The sequence below is a fragment of the Paroedura picta genome, chromosome 7, assembly GCF_049243985.1.
Source record: "Paroedura picta isolate Pp20150507F chromosome 7, Ppicta_v3.0, whole genome shotgun sequence".
Lineage (NCBI taxonomy): Eukaryota > Metazoa > Chordata > Lepidosauria > Squamata > Gekkonidae > Paroedura > Paroedura picta.
In genome coordinates this window covers 98,094,166-98,118,742 of record NC_135375.1, presented here as the reverse complement: position 1 = coordinate 98,118,742, position 24,577 = coordinate 98,094,166, and the positions used below count along the sequence as shown (strand labels likewise).

The window sequence follows — 24,577 nt, the reverse complement described above, 5'->3', positions numbered from 1 at the left end:
AGTCCTTGAACGTTACAAATTCACTCTTAGGCAATGCATTGGACAGCATCAATCTGCCTTCCATATAGCTCTTTATTTATTTATTATAGTTATATACCGCCCTCCTCAAATTGCGGCCCACTTCTGATATCACCCTCTGGAGCCTCTTCAGTTAACACTGCCTTCAAACATTAGCAAGGCCACATTGCTTCCACTGCAAGCAGCCTGAGACTTCTAATGTATGGATTTCCGCAAGTCCCCCTGAATTCCATATGTACCTTGTGCTTCCGGTTCAGCGGCTCCATTCGCATTTTTGCCAGCCACCTTCTTGTCCTTGCTTCTTGGCTCCGTCTCAGGAAGAAATAGCAATTACAGGTCACATTCCAGCATCCCTCTGGATACAGCGCCCTCTATTTTCAGCAGCTCCTCCAGTCAGCAAAAAACATCCAGCTCTTCAGAGCCCAAATCAAACGTCAATGTTTCTTGTGAGTTTAAAGGCTCAACTGCTTTCAAAGAAAAATTCTCCAGTGAGAACGTGCTCTGTGCAGCAAAAGGCAAACTGGGCCACATAACCACTGTTGGGGCTTTCAGATTTGGCTGGGTCCTCAGTCCCTCCAGAGAAATACAGCTGCAGAGTAACAGAGAGGTTTGAAAGTACGTAGTAATTAGTTACCTTTGGGGATGAGGCACAGATCCAGACTCACAGCTCTTTGAGGTTTAAAAGATATTCTTTACTGGAAAGATTATTTACAGAAATATATCATATTCATCTGCTTCAGTCTGCTTACCGAAGCAGATTGCAAAAGCTTAAGGAGTAGTTACAAAAGCAGCACATTGCAAGCCTCTTGTGGCTAGGCTGCAGGCAGACTACATTTCACACATCAGCAGATGGAGGGAGAGAGCTGAGAGCCTACTGGTAGCTGTTTGCTTGCTTCAGAGCACACTGATCTGCTCTTCCTGAAGAAAGAGGAAGTGGATGGGAGGCCACCTTAAACAAAGGAATCCCCAGAGCACATAGCTCAGAATTCCCTGCAACCTCTTCAGTGACCACTTGATGCCACTAGACAGCACACAGGTACAGCTCAGCGGCCTAAACAGTTTAACAACAGCCCTTCAAGGCTGACTGCACCCAATGCCAATTGCAATTTCAACACCCATCTTCTCTTCAAATTCCATTTTTGATCCAAACAGCATATTGATTCCAAACAGACTTCAAATTGTTGGACCGCAGGGAAAACCTGGGTAAAGAGGAACTAAGAGAATCTCTCTTAAGAACACTACTCACTGTGATGGGCATGGAGGGTTGCCAACCTCCAGGTGGTACACAGTGTAGAAAAAGTCAGACAACAAAGCAAAATGCAACACTGTGAGAAGGCAAAATCAATATTCATGGGAAGCGTTGTAGGAAAAGATGTAGCATCAGCTGTATTTCTGGAGGTAGTTGTACTTCAGGGTGGTTTATTCACCTGTATGAAAAAAGCTGGAGGCTTTTCCCAGGTAGGAATATTGCAGGATTAGGCTACACAAGAGAATACAATGAGATGTCTGCTCTGTTGTTTCATAGTTACTCAAATAGTATGTGATACCTTCCAATTGTGTAGAGGTGGAACAATAACTTCTGTACCTTTACATTTGTCCTTACCATGAGCACAGTTGTGCCTAATTGATAGGCACTTGATTTATAAAATGAATATGTTACGATGTTTAGAAGAGTCATTGTCGTCATTATCATCATCTTACATAAAAGAGAAGGATTGTACCTGTGATAAAGTCTAAGTCTTAAATCCCACAAAGGTAAACTTTTAGTAGAATGATGCCTACCACTTACAGCTTTGTACTCAAGGTACTATCAGTGTTTGTTATTATCCTTCTAGTACACAAGGATGCTTGAAATGTTTCATTTCCAGAAGGAATTGGCAACAAACTGAAGAAGAATACATGAAATGGCTCTGATCGGGCAAGTCCTTCAACTTTTATAATTTGGGTGTCCTTCTTTATCTACAGTTGCAGTGTCTAATTGTTATTTAGTAGAAACACTGAGGAGACATTTGTCCATATTAAACAGTGTTCTGCAATGTGTGGGAAGTGCTATAGCATCCTCACTAAATAGGTATTATGTGCTTGTAACATAGCTGCCAATGAATATTGATTTTGCCTCCTCACAGTGTTTCATTTTGTTTTGTTGTCTAACCTTCAGGTGGTGGCTGGATATCTGTAGCTATTACAAATGAACTCTAGGAGGAGATCCATTTGCTTGGAGAAAATGGCCACTTTGGAAGGTAGATGCTGCAGTATTATACCCACTGAAGTCCCTTCCTTCACCAAACCCTGCCAGAGCCAGCGTGGTGTAGTGGTTAAGAGCAGCAGCTTCTAATCTGGCAAGCTGGCTTTGATTCCCCACTCCTCCCCATGCAGACAGCCAGGTAGCCTTGGGCCAGTCACAGTCTTGATAGTGCTGTCTTAACCAAGCAGTCCTGTCAGAGCTCTCTCAGCCCCACCTACCTCATGGGATGTCTGCTGCGGGGAGAGGAAGGGAAAGTGATCGTAAGCCGCTTTGAGATTCCTTCTGGTAGAGAAAAGCAGGGTATAAAAACCAACTCTTCTTCTCTTCAGGTTCCATCCCCCAAATCTCCTGGCATTTCCCAACCCAGAACTGGCAACTCTACAGACATAGTGTGCTTCACAGTTTCTTTAGAATTAGCCACAGTGAATAATTTGGCTTCATCTACAAGTATACTACTTTTTTGACCCCTGAGTGGACATCCATTCTGCAGCACAGAGGCCCCCTTCTTGCAATAGAACCCCCATCCTGGACAGGATATGCCAGCCAATGAAAGGGCAAAGAGATGAGGCGATGGTTAGATGCAGTCAAAGGCCAGCTTCATCCCTGTTTTCTGACACTCGGAAGCCATGTTTGCTTTGTCTAGCCTTTGCTAATTGTGTCCTAGGAGGGAAAGAATAAATTCTTCATATGCCGAAGCCGATGAGTTAATTGAAATAAATTGAAATTGGCTGCTCCTCTTCATAAAGTGGCTTCAAGGGATGGGGGCAAGGATTACTTGTTCACATTTATCTTTTTCCAATGGCTTGGTCACGGGAGAGCCTCGGGAGATCGCTGATCAAAGCAGCCGAAAAGCATCAGATGCAACCCTGAATGCGCAAGGAAAGACCCGGTTTGATTTCACCCAAGACAGCACCGTTTTGAAGCTACCACCCCGTGCTTCTTTACACATTCACTCCTTCCACTCTTTCAGTGTCCCTATACATTGGGGTGGGGGGTCAAACCATCCTCCAAAGCGGGGGTCCTAGCATGCTGACAATATTGGGGTGAGATGCAGGAGAAGAACCTCAAATTATGTTTTGTCCCAGACTACCAACCTATCAAGAATTGAGGCTTTTGAACTCTGGTGCTGGAGAAGACTCTTGCGAGTCCCTTGGACTGCAAGGCGAACAAACCGGTCAGTCCTAGAGGTGATCAGCCCTGACTGCTCCTTAGAAGGCTAGATCCTGAAGATGAAACTCAAATACTTTGGCCACACCATGAGTAGGAAGAAGTCCCTGGAGAAGAGCCTAATGTTGGGAGCGATCGAGAGCAAAAGAAGGAGGGGATGACAGAGAACGAAGTGGCTGGATGGAGTGACTGAAGCAGTTGGTGCAAACTTAAATGGACTCCGAGGAATGGTAGAGGACAGGAAGGCCTGGAAAGTCAGACAAGCCAGTTGAAGGAGGAGGCACTCTGGGGCAGGACAGCCCCCCCTGAGTGGGTGTTAAGCACTGAGTGGCACTTAAGCCATGAGACACGCTCCTCCCCAAAGCCCTTACCAGAAATATATTATGTGGAACAGGTTGGTTGAGAGATACATTCCATAAGGAAACGGTCAGCAGCCATTAATCGACACCGTCAACACATTCAAAACATAAAGCCAATGCTCTACAAATCAACAGCAGATGTAACTTTTTAAAAGGTATGCCCTGAAGATGTGTCAGGGGTATTCCTTAAAACTGGGAGCATTTATTTATTTATTATTCGTTCAAAGTATGAGAAATGTGTCTGCAAACTCATGCATCACACCATAGTCAGAGAACTTTGGTTGGCTGCCGCTCCTTGCAGAAGGAGCACGACGAAGAAACCCCCAGATTTCCTCTCCACAATGTGCAAACTGGCCTCGCCGATGAATCACCTCTAGTTTAACTACTGCCACTGGCATGCAAGATGCAAACAGACCACCGTGGGGGTATTCCACCCCATCCGGTTACTCTGGCAAAGAGTTTGACATCCCAACTGTAAAATAAAGGTGCAATATTTTCCTGTCCTTAGGTTCTTCTGACCTAAGGTAGGGGCAGGAGCCAGGCCGTTAACGCTGAGCTTTTCAAAGTGCGTTTCTGTAATGCCATCTTTCAGCAGACAGTCACGGGTATTTGCAGCCCTGAAAGAGTTTTGCAAGACTTACTGTTTACCGCATGTAAAATCAATTATTAAAGCGAGGAATATTGCAGCCATAGATCAAGCCCTGCAGTTCTGTTGCTTCTGGCTTCTGCGAATGGTGGCTGTTTTGCAATATTCTGAAGGGGTCCATATGCATATTTAAACTGAAGACATTAATATAAATTATTACCTGTGTACTGGAGCTTTGCTTTTTTGAATACGCCGGATTCCATAATGATTTCACTGCAGGATTTTGCTGGACCGGCCTCCGCTTTGCTCTGCTACAATCCTGCCTATATTCTCAGGGAGAGGAGCTGTCTGTCCAAACCAGGGGTAGTCAAACTGTGGCTCTCCAGATGTCCATGGACTACAATTCCCATGAGCCCCTGCCAGCATTCGCTGGCAGGGGCTCATGGTAATTGTAATCCATGGACATCTGGAGGGCCGCAGTTTGTCTACCCCTGGTCCAAATGTACTCTAGTGCAGGCTGGACTCTGTTGAAGATTTCAGGTTATCTTGAACTCTGCTTTGACTGTCCATCATTCGGAAGATCCTTTTCTTTGTCACGGACTGCAGTAAAGTTGCCCCCCCCCCAAAGGCAAACACAATAGATTCTGTAATTTATTTCAGAAAAAGAACTTACACGAACACAGCATCACAGGAAAGCCCTGCAATGCTTTGGGCGAAATCTTCACAGTTCAAAATGTACTTTTAAAGGGAGAAATCCTCCCCACCTGCAACACTATTCAGTTCACAGAGAACAGGTCTTATCTTCAAAGGAAAATGCAGATCACAACTGGCACCTCTAGGCATGAAATAATGTGAGGAAGGCAAATGCAGCCTTGGGTTGCATCAATAGAGGCCTCGCATCAAAGGCACAAGATGTCATAGTCCCACTGTATACCACATTGGTCAGTTCTGGAGGCCTCACTTCAAAAAGGACGTGGACAAAATTGAGAGGGTACAGAGGAGAGCAGCAAGCATGATCACTACACCAAGCAAGTAGTAGTGGGTTTGCTGTACCCCGCTGTTCATGACATGAAGGAGACCCAAAGTGGCTAACAAACACCTTTCCTTCTCCCCTCAACAGAACAGCTCTAAGAAGACTAGCCCAAGGTCACCCAGCTGACTGCACGTGGAGGAGGAGGGAATCCAACCCAGTTCTACAGATTAGGTTCTGCCGCATTCAACCACTACACCAGTGGTCCCCAACCTTTTTATCACCGGGGACCAGTCAATGCTTGACAATTTTACTGAGGCCCGGGGGGGGGGCAGTCTTTTGCCGAGGGATGTCACTGCCGCCGCCTGAGCCCCTGCTCCATTTGCTTTCCCGCTGGTGCCCGACTTCCTGCTGACCGCTGGGGGGCGCTGCCAGCAGCAGCTGCACAGTGCCATGCTGAAGGGGAGCCCCAGCCATGGCGGCCGCCGGAGAGCACCAAAGGTGAACCGGCGGCAGAGCGGCAGGGCAGCCCCCGAGGCAGCAGCCAGAGAGGAGGATGAGGAGGAGCCGTGGCCCGGTACTGACTGATCTACAGACCATTCCCGGTCCCTGGACTGGGGGTTGGGGACCACTGCACTGGCTCCCACAGACAGGCTGGATCCTGTCTACCGCTTGCACGCATGCAACCCACTGGTCGGTATGATGTACAAACTGACTTGCGTTTGCACTGAAATCACGGAAGAGGTTTAAACGCAGAGTAAAACGCTTCAATTCCATGGGTTATCGTGAATGTTGGGAGTGTCCCGCCTTCTCCTGATTGCCCGCCCCACCGTCAGCTGGTTGCCTCGTTTCCGAACGCAGCGCCAATGGATCTCCAAAGAAGGATTTACTTTTCATTAGAGCTTATTTGTCTTTGAAACACATCTCCGTCAGAAGTAGCTACACTTGTGGATTTCAGGGTTATTTGCGCACGGCTACCATTTACCGTTGCTCGTCTGTTCGGCTATCCAAATTAATTAAATACCTGGCATTAATTTCCTAAACGGCCATGCTTCTGATTAAGGCATTAATTAAGGGTTCCTGGGCATGCACATGAAGCAACCTCAAACTTAATTAAGTTTCTTCGAAATGCTTGCCAGATTTATGGAGTACAGTAGGCTGTTAATAATAATATTTTTAAAAAGCAAAAAACAAAACCCCGTTCTCCGGAGAAGAAGGATTAGAAGGCAATGGATTTACCAGCAAATCAGACTTGTGGATTTCAATGGGACATCAACAGTTACCGGGCAGGGCTGCCTCCCCCTCCTTCTCTTAAGCAGAATGTTCTTATTTAGAGATGACTTTGGGGTTTTCAAGGCAAGAGATGCTCAGGGGTGATTGACCATGGCCTCCATCACACCCTGGTACTTCAGGGCTTTAAATACCTACAGGGAGAAGAGACAAACATTGAACTGAGTTCTCTAATAAACAGTTGTTATATTAGTTTAATTACACAACCGGAATCTGTGCTTTCTTTGTTGATTGCTTTCAGCCTACAAGCACCCAGCCGTCAGTAATACCATGTTGTGTGCACTTCACCTGAATTAAGCACTCTGCTGATTTTTTCTGAATATCGCAGACCCATACCACAGGCCCCACCACTCAATATCCCATCACAAACCCGTTTTTCCCTTCCTCTCCCCACAACAGACACCCTTTGAGGGAGGTGAAGCTGAGAGAGCTTTGAGAGAACTGTGACCGACCCAAGGTCATCCAGCATGCCTCATGTGTCTCAGAGGGGCTTAGAATTACCTTCCCTTTCCTCTCCGTACAACAGACACCCTGTGAGGTAGGTAAAGCTGAGATGGCTCTAAGAGAACTGCGGCTGGCCGAAGGTCACCCAGCTGGCTGCATGTGGATGAGTGGGGAATCAAACCCTGTTGTCCAGATTAGGGGGCACCACTCTTATCCACAATACCACACTGGCTCTCCATCAATCGGAGAAGTGATAGAGGGGAGCTACCCAGCAAGGAAGGAAAGGCCAATGCTGACGTTTGTTGTACTTCTTTGCAACCTGCCGGTATCTCTCTGTGTAAGGACAATCATCCCACCAAATTGCAGAGCTGAGGTGGTTTAGCATGGTCTGGGTCACAACCCTGGGTGGGACTTCATACCTCCTGGCAACTGGTGGGGGATGGGGGGACATACCAGGAGAAAGAGAAGGACCCAGGTCACATCACTGGCACTGAACAGAGCGTGAGATCATCTTGACAGTGACTTCTGGGCGATGCTCTAGTATTTGGGCAAAACCTCAATGGTAATACGGGCTTCTACCAAAGCGTTTTTGGCCAAGTTTACTTTGAGTCCCTGTGGGGTGGAGGGAGCATCACTGAAATGCCATCAGATGAATAAATTCACCGAAATGCCTCTTTCTTTGTAATGTCAGTGAAGGCATCTATAGCAAACTAGCAAGAAATTCCAATTTTAAACATTTTAAGAAATCAAAAATCGGTAGCTGTGTTCCCGAATCCTTTTCTTGTTCTTTCCCCAGGCGTTATACACGTCATTGGAATTCAGTGAAATATTTAGCGTGCTTAAGGGGAAGGTGATAGTAAACAATTTTAGGTCGCAAACAACAAAATCCAAACGAGGCACCACACGCATCCCCGTCTATAGAATAATTACTGCTATTTCTGCAATTCTCGCTGCCAAAAACATTGGTACTTACAGACTTCATTTCTGCTTTTACTCCTGACTGTTCTCTGCGGTTGTTTTCAGTGCAGATAGGCTGATGTTTCCCATGCTCCGCTCTTGCTCTTTTGTGTGAGCAAATCAGTCCTTTCTGATACTGTAATAACTCCTCAAAAAGTACCACCTGTAATTATTGAAATTGCAGAACTTTCTGGTAATTGCTGTAATTACATGCATTGTAAGGTCCCCCAAATGTTCTATTTCTGAGCTGGTTGATTGACACAGGGACTTTGTCACTCAGCGAGCGCTTGCTTTAGCGATAGCTGAAGTTCTGTTCTGTTGTGAACGGGGCGGGAGGGGAGCCTACTGGGAAGAGCAATAGGTTAACTTCATGGGCAACCCATTGTGGGTTGAATTCTTACTCGAAACAGAACAGCTTGCAAAGATCTGCTCAAAGACGGCCTGGTTCAGCCTTTCTCAACTTTGCTACCACTGAGAAATCCCTGAAACATTCTTCAGGCTTCAAGAAACCCTGGAAGGGGCGTGATTGTGCAGAATGTGGCTGGGAAGCAGAGCTCTGTACACGCCCACCCAGGGCCCCTCCTCTTCCCACCCCCTCTAGGGACATTGCAGGACATTTTGGGAGGGGGAAGCAGGTTGACATGGCCATATGTGGTCATATTACCCGATAAATGTTTAATACATTTAAAGTATATTATTTTTAAAAATTATATCTATTGGGAAACCCTTCCAGGGCTGTCAAGAAACCCCCAGGGTTTTACAAAAGAAGCCTGGCCTAAATATTAGGAAAAGGGAATGGCCTACTTTGGGAGCATATGTTAACAATAACCATGAGTATTCTCCGACCTGGATGGCACAGGCTGCTTGATCCCATCCCTTCTTGGAAGCTAAGCAAGGTCAGTCCTGGTGAGTATATTGATGGGAGACCCCCTCCTCCTAGGCAGATCAGTGTTGCTATGCAGAGGAAGGCAAACTGCTTCTGGATGTCCCTGCCTTGAAAACTCCTTGGGGTTGCACATAAATTGGCTGCGACTGGATAGCAAAAGAAAAAAGTGTCATGATACCTAAAGGAGTTCTAAGATGGTGGAGACAGATTCCCTAGCATGATTGGCCAAATTTCTCTTATGTCACAGAGAGGCCAAGCAAGCAGGTCCCATTGGTTGCTGTTCTTCCCAGCATTCTCCTCCCCCCACACACACACACACACATAAAAACGCTGGACAACAATACTTGGATTGAACTAGGCCTTTTCTTCACTCATTGTTAACTCTTGATTTCCGCAGTGTTGGATATTTATTTATTTATTTTTCAGATTTCTATACCGCTTCTCACGACAGGTTGTCTTGGGGCGGTTTATAAAGAAAACCAATAAAAATACAGCATAAAAGCCCATAAAACCTTTAATTATACAAAACTAAAAAACACCAAGAGAAAGATGACGGCATAATGTTTATGTAACCTGCTGCAAGTTGGTCTCTGAGAGTGGCGGGCTATAAATACAGCCAGATCATGTTCCTATAACCCTGTCCATCCAGGCACGTCATACATATGGGGAGGGAACCACAGATGTCATTTCCAGACACTGCCCCAGCCTCAACCAAACACCTGGTGGAAGAGCTCCATCTTGCAGGCCCTGTGGAACCCAGCGAGTTCCGTCAGGGCCTGTACCTCTTCTGGGAGCTCCTTCCACCAGGTTGGGGCCAGGACTGAAAAGGACCTGGCCCTGGTCAAGGCCAGGCTTGGGTTAATTTGATAGTTATGTGAACAACTCCACATAGAAACATTGTCGTTTGGTTTTTTCCCTGTGTTTCTGGTGTATAATCTCTGCAACAGAAAAGAAAAAAATTGGGGAAGGGCTTGTGCGTGGAGGGGCTAGAACGAGCATTTTGAATAAACTTCCTGATTGGTCCAATTAGCAATGGTCATGTTTATGTTAACCTAAAGATGTTTGCTGAAGTTGCTATGTTTACTATTGGGTATCAGTTCTCATAAATCACCCAATCTTGTGGAAAGTTGCATTTAATGTCTTTATTCCCTCCCCACACCCATTCATGGTATGCAGTCTATGAAGCCTGTTATCCCAGACTATCCTATCCTTCCCTCCCCCCTCCTTTCTCCTCCCATCTCATCAGTTTAAAGGGCAACAAAGGCCTCAGTTCCCTGTTTTTAAAAAAAAAAAACAGGGAAAACTTCACATGGTGTTTTTCTGAGTTGACTCACAACTTGTTCAGTGGCTTAGGTGGGAGGGAAGTAGCCCAGAGATAGAAAGGTTGTCAGTTTCTCTATGGTATGTTTACTTTTAACACCCATGCATGCCCACTAATCTTGTTACAAATGCTAACATTTAAAGTACAGAATGGTATTAGCCAAATGTTATAAGGAAACCTGAAAATAAAAGGCAAGCCACAGTAATCTGACACACTCAGACATGAAGCTTCTCAGAGGCAAAACTGGTGTGGGTAACGGGGAAAATTTAGTTGGTGCACAGAGCAGGTATCGAATTTAGGACCTATTCATCTGCAGACACGTGCACTAATGCAGAGAACCATGCCAAGGAGTCTTTTTTCCTGATGCTCAGGACCCACTTTCCTCTGTGTAGTCTGCTAACTCTGCCAGTCAATTGAGCATGTTTTCAGATTTTATAAAGAACTGCTCTGGAGATCGTTTCCTCCAACTGTGTGCTCTGAGGCAGCCATTTGTGATAGGATTAATGCAGATGAATTAATGCATCAAGGCAATGGTATAATTCAATGGTCTAATTCAAAGGACAATGGTCTAATTCCAAGGACATGACCCTAGAAGATGGATGGGCCATTTTTGCAAAGGAGACGTTGACACGGGGTAGCAGGGCATGAGAGGACGGAGGGAGAAGCCATGGGGTCTGTCCGTAGAAAAGTTATTTTGTTAATGTTCTTCCTTCAGGGATCCATGCAGGTATGCACACACCTGGACCACAACCACACACCCTGGCCCTGCACTCCATTTAAAACTTTCACAAATATCTTGCCTTTTCCCCTATGGGCTATGGACCACTAATGCTCCTCAAGGAGCCTGCACTATAGCCATGGGGGAGAAAGAGGGTGAGAATCTGAGTCAGGGGAAAGGAAGCCAGTGAGCTGTCTTCACTCCCACCAGGAAGAGGGAGCCTCTTTGCAATCCATGACCATGGCCATCCATGCGGTCCCTTTAAGGCTAGACTGAGTCTCTTCGGGAAAACTTCCTGCTGTCTGCTTCTTCTTCAAAAAGTCTCTCTTTCCGTCCTGCCTGACTGCAGCATGGTGGGTGTAGAGATGCCTCTTGGATCTCTCCCCATCCAACTAGACAGATTGGATTAAGGGCTATCGTCTTACCTCTCCTGTCTAGAATGGTGTTCTCTAATTAATAGTCATTATATTAGTTTAATAGCAAAACCAGAGTCTGTGCTTTCTTTCTTTGTTTTTTTTCAGCCTACATGAACTTAGTAGCCAGCAACGCCATGCTGCGTACACTAGCTTAATTAATCACTAGCTTAATTAATCACTCTCCTAATTTTCCAGGATATTGCAGACCCATACCATAGGCCCTACCACTCCATATCAATCAGAAACAGCCAGGGAAAAAGGCCCCACCCCCAGCTGGCCTCAGGCCCTAACATCAAAGAAGGGAGAAGGAACCAGCCCACCAGCCACTTTAAAGTACGGGGATGGGCAACTGGACTCACATAGGTCCCAAAATACCTGAATCAGAATTTGATTTTGATATTTTTCAGCTTATCTGAATCAAATTGCCCTTCCCTAGCAAGGATGTTCAGGGGAAAAGACATTCAGAGGTGGTTTGTCATTGCCTGCCTCCCTGCCATGACCCCGGTATTCCTCAGGGGCCTCCCACCCAAATACCAACCAGGGTAGACCCTACTTAGCTTCTGAGACCTGACAAGTTCAAGCTAGCCTAAGCTATTCAGGTCAAGGCATCCAGGCCAATTTGCTATCTCTTATTCAGTATACATATACAATCATGCAGTTGATGCCAAATAAAAACCCATCAAAACACTAAAAAATTTTCCCCAAATATAGCCTGCCCTTTGAACAACAATTTACAGATCAACCAGTCACATGAAACAATAATTAACTCATCAAAGAATCCCATGAAACAATAATTGTGTGTTGCGTATAGATCTTACGTTGAAGGTGGCTGATTAGTCTGTGTATACAATTATTGTTTTTGTGTGTGTGCACGCCTGTAGCATGGGAAATAACCATATTTTATATACACACGCACACACCATGTGGTCTCTTCACCACATACCTTATACCAGATCACCATGAGAAAGGAATATGTCATCAATGACAGCATTCAGGGTGCAAAAGAGCTCTCGACGGAACTTATAGAAGAAGAAGAGTTGGTTCTTATATGCCGCTTTTCTCTACACAAAGGAGTCTCAAAGTGGTTTACAGTCACCTTCCCATTCCTCTCCCCACAACAGACACCCTGGGAGGTGGGTGAGGCAGAGAGAGCCCTGATATTCCTGTTCGGTCAGAACAGTTTTATCAGTGCTGTGGTGAGCCCAAGGTCACCCAGCTGGCTGCAGGTGGGGGAGAGCAGATTCAAACCCAGCTCACCAGATTAGAAGTCTGCACTCCTAACCACTACCCCAAGATGGCTCTGAACCCTAAGGAACAAAATAGTCAAAGAGCATCCAGGGTAAGAGACTGAAGATGAATCCTTGGGAACTCCCAGCTGGAACCTTCCCTCTGTCACAAACTCTCTAGGTTTCCTTAGGCCAGACACACTGTCCCCAAAAGGACAGGGGTATCCTAAAAGCTAACAAAATAAATTTACGCTAACACTAGACACCTGTTTTATTCTGCTGTGACAGTATAACGAAGCTCCCCATCTAGATTTAGGCAAGTCATTCTTTTTCATTTCCACCTCCTGCCCCTGTGAAGCTGCCAAAACATTGGGTTTTTGGGTTGCCTCCCAGGATTTTTATCCTATCCCTTCATCAAGAAGCTCAGAATAGCATATGATTGTATCCTCACAACAGCCTTGGGAGGTAGGCTAGAGAGAGAAGCACATTTTCACTGCCTGGAGTCCTAAAGCGGCTTACAAACACCTTTCCCTTCCTCTCCCCACAACAGACACACCCTGTGAGGGAGGTGAGGCTGAGAGAGAACTAACTGCTCTGCGAGAACAGCCCTAAGAGAACTGTGGCCCAGGCCTCATGCGTCTCAGAGGGGCATTCAATCGCCTGCCCTTTCTCTAGAACAGCCCTAAGAGAACTGTGACTAGCCCAAGGTCACCCAGCTGGCTGCATGTGGAGGAGGAGTGGGGATTCAAACCCGGTTCTCCAGATTAGAGTCTGTGCGACTCTTAACCACAGCACCAAGCTAGAAAGAGAGAGACAGCGGGTCGTATCAGTCACTCCTGTTCTGTGCTGCTGGAAGGGTGACTGTTGAAAGTTCATTGTACATCGACCCTTCGCACATGGCCTGATTATGAACGGTATGGAAGAGAACGCTGTTTCAGGGCTTAGCCTGCATAGCAGACTTTAAGTTATTTTCGTAATATATCATTACTTAAACAGGATTAATGGTCATTCCTTCTCCGCTGGACACATTGGGGATTGTAATTTTGTGAAGGAGGCGAAGGTCACGGCTCCCTAACTGAGAATTCTCAGCACCCTCGCCAAACTATAATTATCACGCTTCTCTGGTGGGGAATGAGTCAACTTTGACCCTGTGTCTTTACAGCCTCTTTTGTTAGGAATATGTTTCCCTCGGAGGAGGACTTGATAAATTTCTTGAAGCAGCAGGCCTCTTGGTTCTCAAGATTGGAAGGCATTTATGAAGTCCAATTAATTCCTTCCACAGTTCAAAGGCGGGAAAGATGAGAAGGGATGGGGTGAAAGTTGGATCCTCCCCCCTCCCCCCTTTTATTACAGAGGATCTATTTGATGATAAAAAGAAATTAGGAGGAAAAGAATTACATGCTTATCACTCTTGGTGTTGAGCAAAGAGCAATTCAAACCAGATTTCCCCAAGATGAAACACAACACTTGAGATAAAGTTAGATTCCACCCCGGGTCTGTTTGGGTCGGCTGTGGAAGGATCTCTCCCACACAGGACTAAGCTGGGCCTTTCCCTTGAATTTTCCACTGGGAAGGTATAAAGTAAACAAAAGCCACATGGAAACTACATCTATTTTATAGCAATTTAACTTCATGGCTTTCACACCAAGCATCTTGAAGTGTAGCGAGACTCTCAAGAGAATCCCTTCAGTTCTTCACAGAACTGGAAACCTTACCCTACCTGATAATACTGAGGAGATTTAACAAAGTAAAGCTTTTTACTTCAGACAGGGCTCCCCATCACAGTGCCTGACAGGGCTCCCCAAAACAGTTTCCTGGTGCTGGCCAAGGGCCATTCCGCACCCGATTGAAGAAGTGGGAGTCTTATCTTTTGCAAACACCATAATTTTGGCGTTTTGCATGACGTCATAAACATTCAGCACTACATCTGCAAACCAGCTGCTACATCCTTCATTTTAAAGCACTTGCAGGGGAATCCACAAAACTGGATTAACCCTGCCATGTAACGCTAGCAGGATGAGAGCAACCAGCAAGGCACAAGACACGTGCGTTACCAAAGTGACTGAAGTAGCAAGATTTCCAGCTCTAGTGCCTGCCCTCGAGCCCGCCTCCCTCCCTCTTGACCTGGAACAGGGCTTTATTTTTTTTAACTGCCTGGAGCAATGAATAGACACACAATTGACCAGACAGAGCACAAAATAAACTTATCCCCACCAGTTTGCTCATAAAGTATGCCTCTTCCCCATACAAAAAAATAAAAATCCCCCCCCCATTTTTTTAAAGCTTCAAGGCTCTGGATTGCAAGAGGGCTTGCAGTAAAAGGAGCCCTATGCATCTATGAATAGATGCATATGCATTTAAACACAGAAGTCATTAAAATTAGCTCGCAGTCCCTTTAAAAGAGGGAGAAAGGTGATTGGCTGCCTGTCTTGATTGACAGAGGGAAGAGAGGAGTGTGTATAGCACATTCCCTTCTTGCACCATTTCAAGCAGGCATGCAAAATGGCAGGAAGCACTAGACAGCAGCAGATAAACCAGCAGGTGAGGAATTCTAGGAGGCGCTTTTTTTTTTAGCTTTACGCCATCGCACTGGCCTAACACAGATTTCTTTTTTATTGATTGATTGATTTAGATTTCTATACCACCCATTTCTTTGCAGCTCTGGGCGGTTTATACAGAACATTATAACTTACATGAAACATTATGCAGACTATAACATCAAAACAACTTTCAATAAAACATCAAAGGATTACAAAACCACAATTATAATATAATAACAATTAACAGCAACTTTGGGAGAGTCACGGCCAGGTGTCTGGGTTTCTTTTTTGTGCGGAATGGCCCCAAGGGTTTTTATAAAATGAGGGAGGCCAGGTGGAGCCAGCAAGACTTCTGATTGGCCACTGGAGTTTTGATTGGCTGTGCAGTGGTTTTTTTAAAATTGCCTTGGCAGTAGCTGCCAACACAGCCCAAGGATCTTCACTGTACAACTGAAGGTAAGCCATGGCAGCCATTTTGTGTCTGGCTCTTCCTCCTAAGGCCAGCAGCCATTTTGTGGCTGTGTCCACCACTGTGCCAGAATTCCAAAGGTGCCCATATTCAAAAAAGGTTGGGGTCTCCTAACTTAAGGCAATACAAAGAGAAATATATAAGTTGTGCCCCATAGTAAATAAGCTATATTTAGCTTTTGGTATTTTGGCTGGATATTACCGGAATATTTTATAAGCCTTTGGCCCTTTTTCATTTGTTTGAATTTAACATCATCAACATTACAATTTTTTACTACCATCTAAACACTGCCCGTGGCGCCGCGGGCGCCGCAGACTAAATAATTCGCTAAGGGGTACTGAGGTGGGATCTGTCCGTGATGAGGAAGGGTCCAAATTGGACCCTTCCTCTGGACAGACAATCAGAGGGACCAATCGGCAGGTGCGAAGCGCCTGCCAATTGGTCCCTCTGATTCCCAGCCCCAGCAACTGCGAGCCGCGCGCAGCGCGGCTCGCAGTTGCTCCCAGCCTGATGCAGCGAGAGGCGCGAAGCGCCTCTCGCTGCATCAGGACGCTACCCGAGGGAGCCCCCGGCAGCCGCGCGGAGCTCGGCTGCTGGGGGCTCCCTCCCCGGCGGCCTGACACCAGACAGAGCCCCCGGCAGTCGCGCGGAGCACGGCTGCCGGTGCCTCCCTGCCTCCGCCACCGCCACCGCTGTGGCCTTCCCTACTGCCAGGGCCTCCCTGACGCCACCGCCACGGCCCTCCCTGCTGCCGCTGCCGCCGCCTCCCTGCCTCCGCCGCCGCCGCGGCCCTCCCTGCCGCCGCCGCCACGGACAGCGGCCCCCAGCGCACGGAGCCGCCGGAGACAGCTGTCGCCGCGGGACACCCTGCTTGGTGAGTTCCTAGCGCCTGCTGTATCCCTCTTACAGCGGGCTATCTTTCTAGTTATTTATATTCCCACAGTTTCATAGTGGTTTCCAGTGCCTCTTCAACGTAATTTTAGTCCTTAGTATATTTCTGGCTGTGGGCCTGCAACTTGGCCAAGAAACTAGGGTAAAGAGGCTTTCAAATATGGAGGACAAGCATTTCCAGTCAACCAGAGAGGGAAACATTGCCTCATTTAGTTTACAGACATATATTCAGGAAGCTGGTGAGAGGGTGGGGGGGGGGGCACACACAAGAACAGAGAATCTCTTTCTTCCCACCATAGGAAACAATGATAGCCAAATGGGGTCCCCCTAAGTCCAATCTTTTTGAAACTTGTGAGTTCTTTTGAGGAGAGACTCCCACAGCTCTGTGGCAATTCTGGTGCCTCTACCCTAAACCACCACCCAGCCTAACCATGGAACAGATGAAAAGGCAAAATTTCCCATTGACTTTTGATTTACCTGAATCCGAACCAGTGAATTCACTGTCAGCCAGCAAATCTGAAAAGTACCAGCAAATCTGAAAAGTACCGTATTTTTATTCAGTGTGCATGCCTATCCCGAAGCAAAGGTTCTCAGCCTTTTTGAGCCTGTGAGCATCTTTGGAAATCTGACACCGCATAGTAGGTACAGCCCCCAAATGGCTATCCTAAAATGGAGTCCTCAGGAGATGCAATCAGCTCCAAATGCTTTCCTCGGCTTGTCTTCAGTCACACAGTGAAGAGCGTTGTGCCATGGTAGCATCTCCTGTCAAAGCAACATTTTTTTTAAAATATGCATAGCCAATCAAATTGCCAGTGGCCAGTCAAAAGACTTGCTGAACAAAAGCCCCACCTACCCTGCCTATTTTCTGGGAAAGTGTTGGTGGGCTCTATGCATCCACAACAAAAAGGAGAAAATACCCTGACCCAAGTCAAGAACCCCCCCCCCCAAAAAAAGGGGGTCAAAATAAGGACAGTGTGCTCAAGTCTCTGTAGGGTAAAACGTGTTGTAAAATTGTATATTAATATTTATTAAAACTAAAAACCCGAGGCTTAAAATTAAAATCCATGTTCACATTCATACTAATGCCACCCCTGACCAGACGCGTTTTGGCATCTCTGCCTTTATCAGTGGTCAGGCTGCGGTGGTCAGGGAGATAAACAAAGCAGCATGCATAAAATACAGACATGTTAAATATACAGTTGGCTCCTTGACACTAAGGGCCTTAATCGATTCTATGGAGCAGAGGGCCAGATAAAATCCATTGAGGCCTCTTATGTTTCCAAAGCAGGGCCTGGTCCAGATGAGCACTTCCAGTGTCCAGTGAGTCTCTAAGGGAGCCAGCCTTTCTCCAACATATGCTGAGGCATACTCTCATGTAGCACGTAGCAAGCTTCTGTGCCTGCTCTGACGGCACAACGATTTATTTTTGGAGGAGAAAACTGACCTCAGAGTGGAGAAGTGTGTAGGGGACCCATCATAGCAGGGTATAAGTCAGCCGTTCTCAACTTTGTTACCATTGAGAAAGCCCTGAAACATTCTTAAGGCTTCAAGAAACCCCAGAAGTGGCGCAATCGTACAGAATACAGTTGGGAAGTGTGTAGTTGTGAGCATGGCCACTCAGGGCCCCTCTTCTTCCTTCCCCCTCATTGGCCATTGGGGAGGGCAGGTCGACATGACCATATATGGTCATACCACCCAATACAAGTTTAACAAATTTTTAAAAATATTTAAACGTTTAATTTACTCCCAACCCTTTTGGTAAACCCTTCCCAGGCCATCGATAAATACCTGGGTTTCACGAAACCCGGGTATAACTAAAATAAGTTTATGAACAATTAAAAAATAACATGCAAAACAGTAATGCATAACAATAATGGCTTGGCCCTATTTTGTCCTCGTGGAACTCTACATGGGAGCTCTTTCTGGTTTTTTGGCATCTACAGAACTTTCCTCCTACTGGAGCTTGGACTGTCATCGCAGGAGACAAAGGTATTGAAACTCCTTGTCCCCTTTCCTCACTGTGGGAATTCTAACTCATCTGACAGCTGTGGGTTTCCTAGCTGGAGAGCAATTATAGGCGTTAAGTGCTGGGTAAAGTCAGCTCCTTTGGCACCAGAACCCGACACGGTCTATATTTAGCCCCATTATAAATGGCGCTTTGAATAGAGAAGCATGAAAATGGAAAATAAAGCCGGTTTTGGCGGTGTCTGTTCCAGTTTGCAAGTTTACCTCTCTGGCGGAAAAGAGCTGGGTTGCTATAGCAATCTTAAAAATCCAGGGTTGCCCAGATGAATTTTCTCCCCCCTTCATGGCTTATTTAGCACGCTCTTGGCTGGCAACTTTTCGAGGGGCAGACTTGTGTCGTTCCGCCTGCTTGGAAGGCTGCGGCTCTCTCCCAACGACCTCCTGCTGACCTTGGCAGGCAGAAGCTTGGACCTGGTGCAGACGCCGCTGTTTGTACATTAGAGTTGTTGAGAAGGAAAATATTTTAACGCGGTGTCTAAACCGTCCACCATCACTTGCGAAGAGCGTGGGCGGCTCTGTGGAGGGAGTGTTGACAAATCATGCATTTATTGGTTCTGGTCCCAGCATCTTCCCAAACTCCAGATGGGACTTCCACCTCTGTAAAAGCTGCTGTAGATTCCGCCTGCGTCCATTCTCCTTGTCTCTGTGCTCATACCTAATAGGAAACACCATGGCTCCTAGCCCAAGAAGGACTAGAGCTAGATGGCAGATTATAAGAGGTCCCTGGTTCAGGCCATCACAGCTGGGATTAAAGGACCTCAAGGGCTGAGAGACACTTTTTTCTGCCCGAGTTCTTGGACAGCTGAGGCCAGACAGGAGAGACTACAATGAAATAAATCGGTGATAATGATGATGATGATGATGATGATAATTAATGGGTATACCATCCCTCCCCATATAGGCATTGGGTGGTTCGCAACAATAAAACATTCAGTAAAACCAATTACCGTAATGCAATTACAGCAAAATACAATAAAATACAATTTAAAACTTCATCCCCACCCCTTCGCACCCTCCACCAGCTACTCCAGACTGGAGATGACATCAACATAGGGGGAGCCAAGAAAGAGGTGGAGGGAGGCCAATATAACTTCAGGTTGCCTGATCTCAGCCAGAGGCCTGGTGGAAGACTACCATCTTGCAGTCCCTGTGGAACTTTGACAGTTCCGTCCGGGCCTGAATCTCAACAGGCAACTCACTCAACAAAGTTTGAGCCAGAACCAAAAAGGCCCTGGTTCCGGTCAAGACCAGATGCACATCCTTGGGGGTAGGTAAAAAGGTAAAGGTAAAGGTATCCCCTGTGCAAGCACCGAGTCATGTCTGTCCCTTGGGGTGACACCCTCTAGCGTTTTCATGGCAGACTCAATACGGGGTGGTTTGCCAGTGCCTTCCCCAGTCATTACCGTTTATCCCCCAGCAAGCTGAGTACTCATTTTACCAACCTCCGAAGGTTGGAAGGCTGAGTCAACCTTGAGCCGGCTGCTGGGATCAAACTCCCAGCCTCATGGGCAGAGCTTCAGACTCCATGCCTGCTGCCTTACCACTCTGTGCCACAAGAGGCTCTAGGAATAGAGTAGGAATCTGGGGGAAGGAATCAGCAGCAAATTGATGTTTGCCATGTGTAGTGCCTTCTGGGGGACATATTGAGAGAGATAGTCCTTCAGATATGCTCTGATTTGGTATTTAAGCCGCTTCGTGCATTCATATAACAATAGTGCGCCCAGTTCTCTGGCCTCTTTGAATACTCCATCTGCTATGCCAGAATGGAACAAGATAGGTGGTCAGACCAGACAAAAACTTTAGCTTCCAGTATTGAAGTCAGGAATGCCTGATCACCTGCCAGTTCGACTCACAGCCTCTTTGCCCGTGGCGATAAGGCAGCTGATCAATGCACAGTATTTGGCTGTAGCAAAGGGCCAGCCATGTTAGCCTGTTGCTGCAAAATAAAACAGGAATCTAACATCACTTTACAAACAAATATGTACATTTATTACAATATGAGTTTTCATGTGTCACAGCTCAGTTAGCTCCTGACCTTCAGCTGGGGAAATTTTTCTCTATACTCAGCAAAGTTAGGAATTCATGGGCCTTGAGGGGGTTGGAAGGTGAGGGCCCCCATGTGGGCATGTCCACAGCTATGCTTCCCAACCATAATCTGCACTTCTGGGGGTTCTCGAAGGCTGAAGAATGTTTCAGGGGTTTATCAATGGTAGAAAAGATGAGAAAGGCTGGCACAGACAGACATCCAAAACCTATGAACCAATTAAATTTAAATTTAAACAACTACAACAACAACAACACTAACAGCAAATCCAAAAAATTGTTTACGTACATGTTTGTTGAAAACTCATGAAAGCCCATATTGAAATTCATGTTGTTGGTCTTTAAGGTGTCACTGTATTTTTGTTTTGTTTTGCTTATGTTGGGCTGAGGTCATAAGGGGAAGGGCAAAGGAATTCATGGAGGATAAGTATCAATGGTTATTAGACATGGTGACTATGGGGGGGGGGAGCTTTGACATTCAGAGACACTAAACCTCTGTATCGCAGAGCCAGGAGGCAACGTCAGGGCCTTGGCCTCTATACCCTGTTGTTGACCCTCAGGGGAAGAGGTTGCCCATTGTGTGAGACAAGATTCTGTTCTAAATGGACCATGGATCTTTCCAGCAGGGCTCTTCTTATGTAAAGGAGACTCTTAATAACAATACGAAAGGACATGAGTATAACATGAACAGCCTCACCCTAACCAGAGTTATAGCCTTCTACTCTCATGGACTTCAGGGTTTAGGGATGCCAGTCTGAAAGTATAGCTCATCTTCAGAAATCAATTCCCCATTTGAAAATGGCTGCTTTGGAGAGTGGACTCTAGAGCAGGGGTAGTCAACCTGTGGTCCTCCAGATGTTCATGGACTGCAATTCCCATGAGCCCCTGCCATAACCCTGAGGTCTCTCCCCACTCACAATCCTGTTCACGGCCCCAAAGTCTCCATGTATTTCCCAACCCAGAGCTGGTGGCCCGAGGGTCACTCTCTTCCTAAGCTACCTCCCAGAGTGTGTTTGCTTGTTGCCCCCTGCTTTTCCAGTGAAGATCTCCAAGGCCATTGACGACCTTCCCACCCAATCCAACAAGCAATGCAGTCACAGCCCGCCTTAGCAATCTGTCATCTCAATAAAGCCTTAAATAAATACTCCACAGAGCCAGAGAGCCAAGCACATTATAACACGCTGAGCATAATTAAAGCAGTGGCGACAGTAATAAAAGCACAGTGATAAAAAAATATATATATCACCAACTCTCCAAGGGACTCAATAAAACCTGAACGGTTGTTAAAGTGTCTAAAAACACAATAATATACGAGCGCATTCTTGTCACAACTTATCGTGCCAGCAATATTTTCAAGATAGCAACCCAGTCCAAATGAATCCAGTTGGGGACCAAGCTGCAAACCGATCGGGGATTGAAAAAAAATGAACAGCTGGGATAACAGTTGGAATGATGTGAGCTGGACCTCTGGAGGAAGTTTCAGGTGGGGGGTGCTGCACTACCGTGGAAGAGCAAGGTTCGAGTCCAGCAGCCCCTAAAATATCAACAAGATGTTCAGGGTCTAAGCTTTTGAGAGCCAAGATCACTTGGTCAAATACCAGTAGGAGAACCCTGGTAGTAGTAGTAGTAGTAGTAGTAGTAGTAGTAGTAGTAGTAGTAGTAGTAGTAGTAGTAGTAGAAGAAGAAGAAGAAGAAGAAGAAGAAGAAGAAGAAGAGTTGGTTCTTATATGCCGCTTTTCACTACCCAGAGGAGTCTCAAAGCAGCTTACAGTCGCTTTCCCTTTCCTCTCCCCACAACAGACACCCTGTGAGGTAGGTGAGGCTGAGAGAGCCCTGATATCACTGCTCGGTCAGAACAGTTTTATCAGTGCCATGGCGAGCCCAAGGTCACCCAGCCGGCTGCATGTGGGGGAGCACAGAATCGAACCCGGCATGCCAGATTAGAAGTCTGCGCTCCTGACCACTACACCAAACTGGCAAGAGACATAGACCTTCAAAAGCTTATCCCTTGGAAATCATCTTGATATTGAAGGTGCTACTGGACTTGACCCCTACTCTGAGAGCCAGCATGTTGTACTGGTTAACAGCAGTGGACACTAATCTGGAGAACTGGGTTTGATTCCCCACTCCTCCACATGAAACCTGCTGGGTGACCTTAGGCCAGCAGTTCTCAACTGCAGTAATGCTACAATCCCAACTGCGGTGGCATGCACACGCGCAAGAGCACAACAATCTGGAGGCGGGATGGAGGCGGCAAGTGCCATGGCTCCGCCCCCACTGCCACCAACCTGGCAACCCCGCAGAAGGGGCCAGGCGACCCCAAGGTTGAGAACCACTGCCTGAGGCAATTTCTCAAAGATCTGAAGATCTAGAACACCAACTTCGAAACTCAGCTCCCTATAGTCCTTGCTCCCCTGAGTTTTTGGGACATCTCTGTTTCCTACAAAACTTTGTCCTCTTATTTTTATCCCTTGGGCTCCCTTCAGGCAAGGAAAGCCGGGCATTGGCCAATTGCACTGCAAGATTACAATCCTGCCTCAGACCTCAAGCTTGGTCCTCAGCAGGAGCACAGACACAACACACATCATCCCCCCCTAGTGTTCCTTGGAAAAAACTACCACCCAAATCCTTGGAGGTCTCCCATCCAAATGCAAACCAGGATTAGCCCTGCTTAGCTTCCAAGATCCGATGGGATCTGATGAGCTTGCCTGGGCTATCAAGGTCAGGGCAGGCAATGGTTTATTTCACTGTGAGACACAGAGAAGTCTTATTTGCATATAAATTGCTGGGTCTATGGTGGTGTTCCCACCACCATGGGTGCATGGCTGTGGTCCAGTGCCTGGGGATGAGTCACTGTACTGTTAGTAAGAATCCTCTCCCACGTACACACAGAGAGTTGTGTCTGCGTGCATAAGAAGCTAGGCCACATCCAGAAAATAGAATGCCAAACTCGGTAACATCTGGCCATGATAACAAAAAGGATTCTTTCAGTGGCCCCAGCAAGATGAAAGTCTGTTTGCCAACGACTCCTCCAATTAGGAATTCTTTCAATACGGCGAGCCAGTCTGATTTGCTTAAAGGGGGAAAAAGGAACGACGAGAGTTTGGTACATGGAATTCTCCCAACGAGGCACAAATGCCTCAATGTATAATCACATCCAATTAATGTTATGCTGTGACCCTGACAAAGTGCTGTGGCCGTTCCCTGTGTTCGTCGGCTGGAATTTATGCCATATTTTTAGAATGTAATGAGCAGGTATTATTAGCAATGTAAATCCCTATATCCCTTTTAATTTTTTTTTTTAGTCTGAACTGTGCCCGGTATGTTTCTGTAGCCATATCATCATCAATTATATATTTGATCAGCTGTCAGAGCAGATGAGCTGGAGGCAAGCAGGGAAGGCCAGATGAAGCACAATTAACTAGGATGCAAATCCCAGGGAGCTCAATGGGACTGACTTCTGAGTAGACACACCTAGGATTGCTCTACCAGCAATCAAGCCGGGGCATCTTACCCAGACGTTGTCTCTACCAAATGTAATAATACTACTGGACAACAGTACTAAATAAAAGAGTCTAAAACAAGATTACTAAATCCTGCAATTATATCTGTTGCTAATAACAAATACTGGCAAATAGCTATAGTCCAGGCAAGCTCAATCTCATCAGATCTCAGAAGCTAAGCAGGATCAGCCCTGCATAGTATGTGGATGGGAGACTACCAGGGTCATTACAGGGGCAGAGGGAAGCCATAGTAAATCACCTACGAGCATTTCTTGCCTAGCAGCCTGATAATCTTAGGATCTCCTGGCTATATTATTTATTATGTTAACTTATATACCGCCGCTCCCAAAGACTCACAGTGGTTTACAATAAAAGAATAACAACAACCATTAACAGACATAAAAGACGGCAATTCATTAAACTTAACCCCCTATGTTCTCCCCTATCCAGCTTGCAGTCCGGAGCTCTTTCATTAAGAGCGAGGGTCCTGATCTCATTGGTTC

The 24,577-nt window shown here is 46.3% G+C and overlaps 1 long non-coding RNA gene across 2 annotated transcripts in view; it reads right to left on the bottom strand.

The window, feature by feature from the left end:
- LOC143841868 (uncharacterized) overlaps positions 1-24,577 on the bottom strand; it is a 61,980-nt gene that overhangs the window by 21,830 nt on the left and 15,573 nt on the right. Inside the window, exon 1 of one of the 2 annotated variants that reach the window (XR_013232912.1) lies at positions 6,585-6,763. The exons of the other annotated variant lie outside the window; for it this stretch is intronic. This is a non-coding gene — a long non-coding RNA (uncharacterized LOC143841868). Of the gene's footprint in view, positions 1-6,584; positions 6,764-24,577 lie in introns of those variants that run through there. 2 annotated transcript variants of the gene reach the window in all.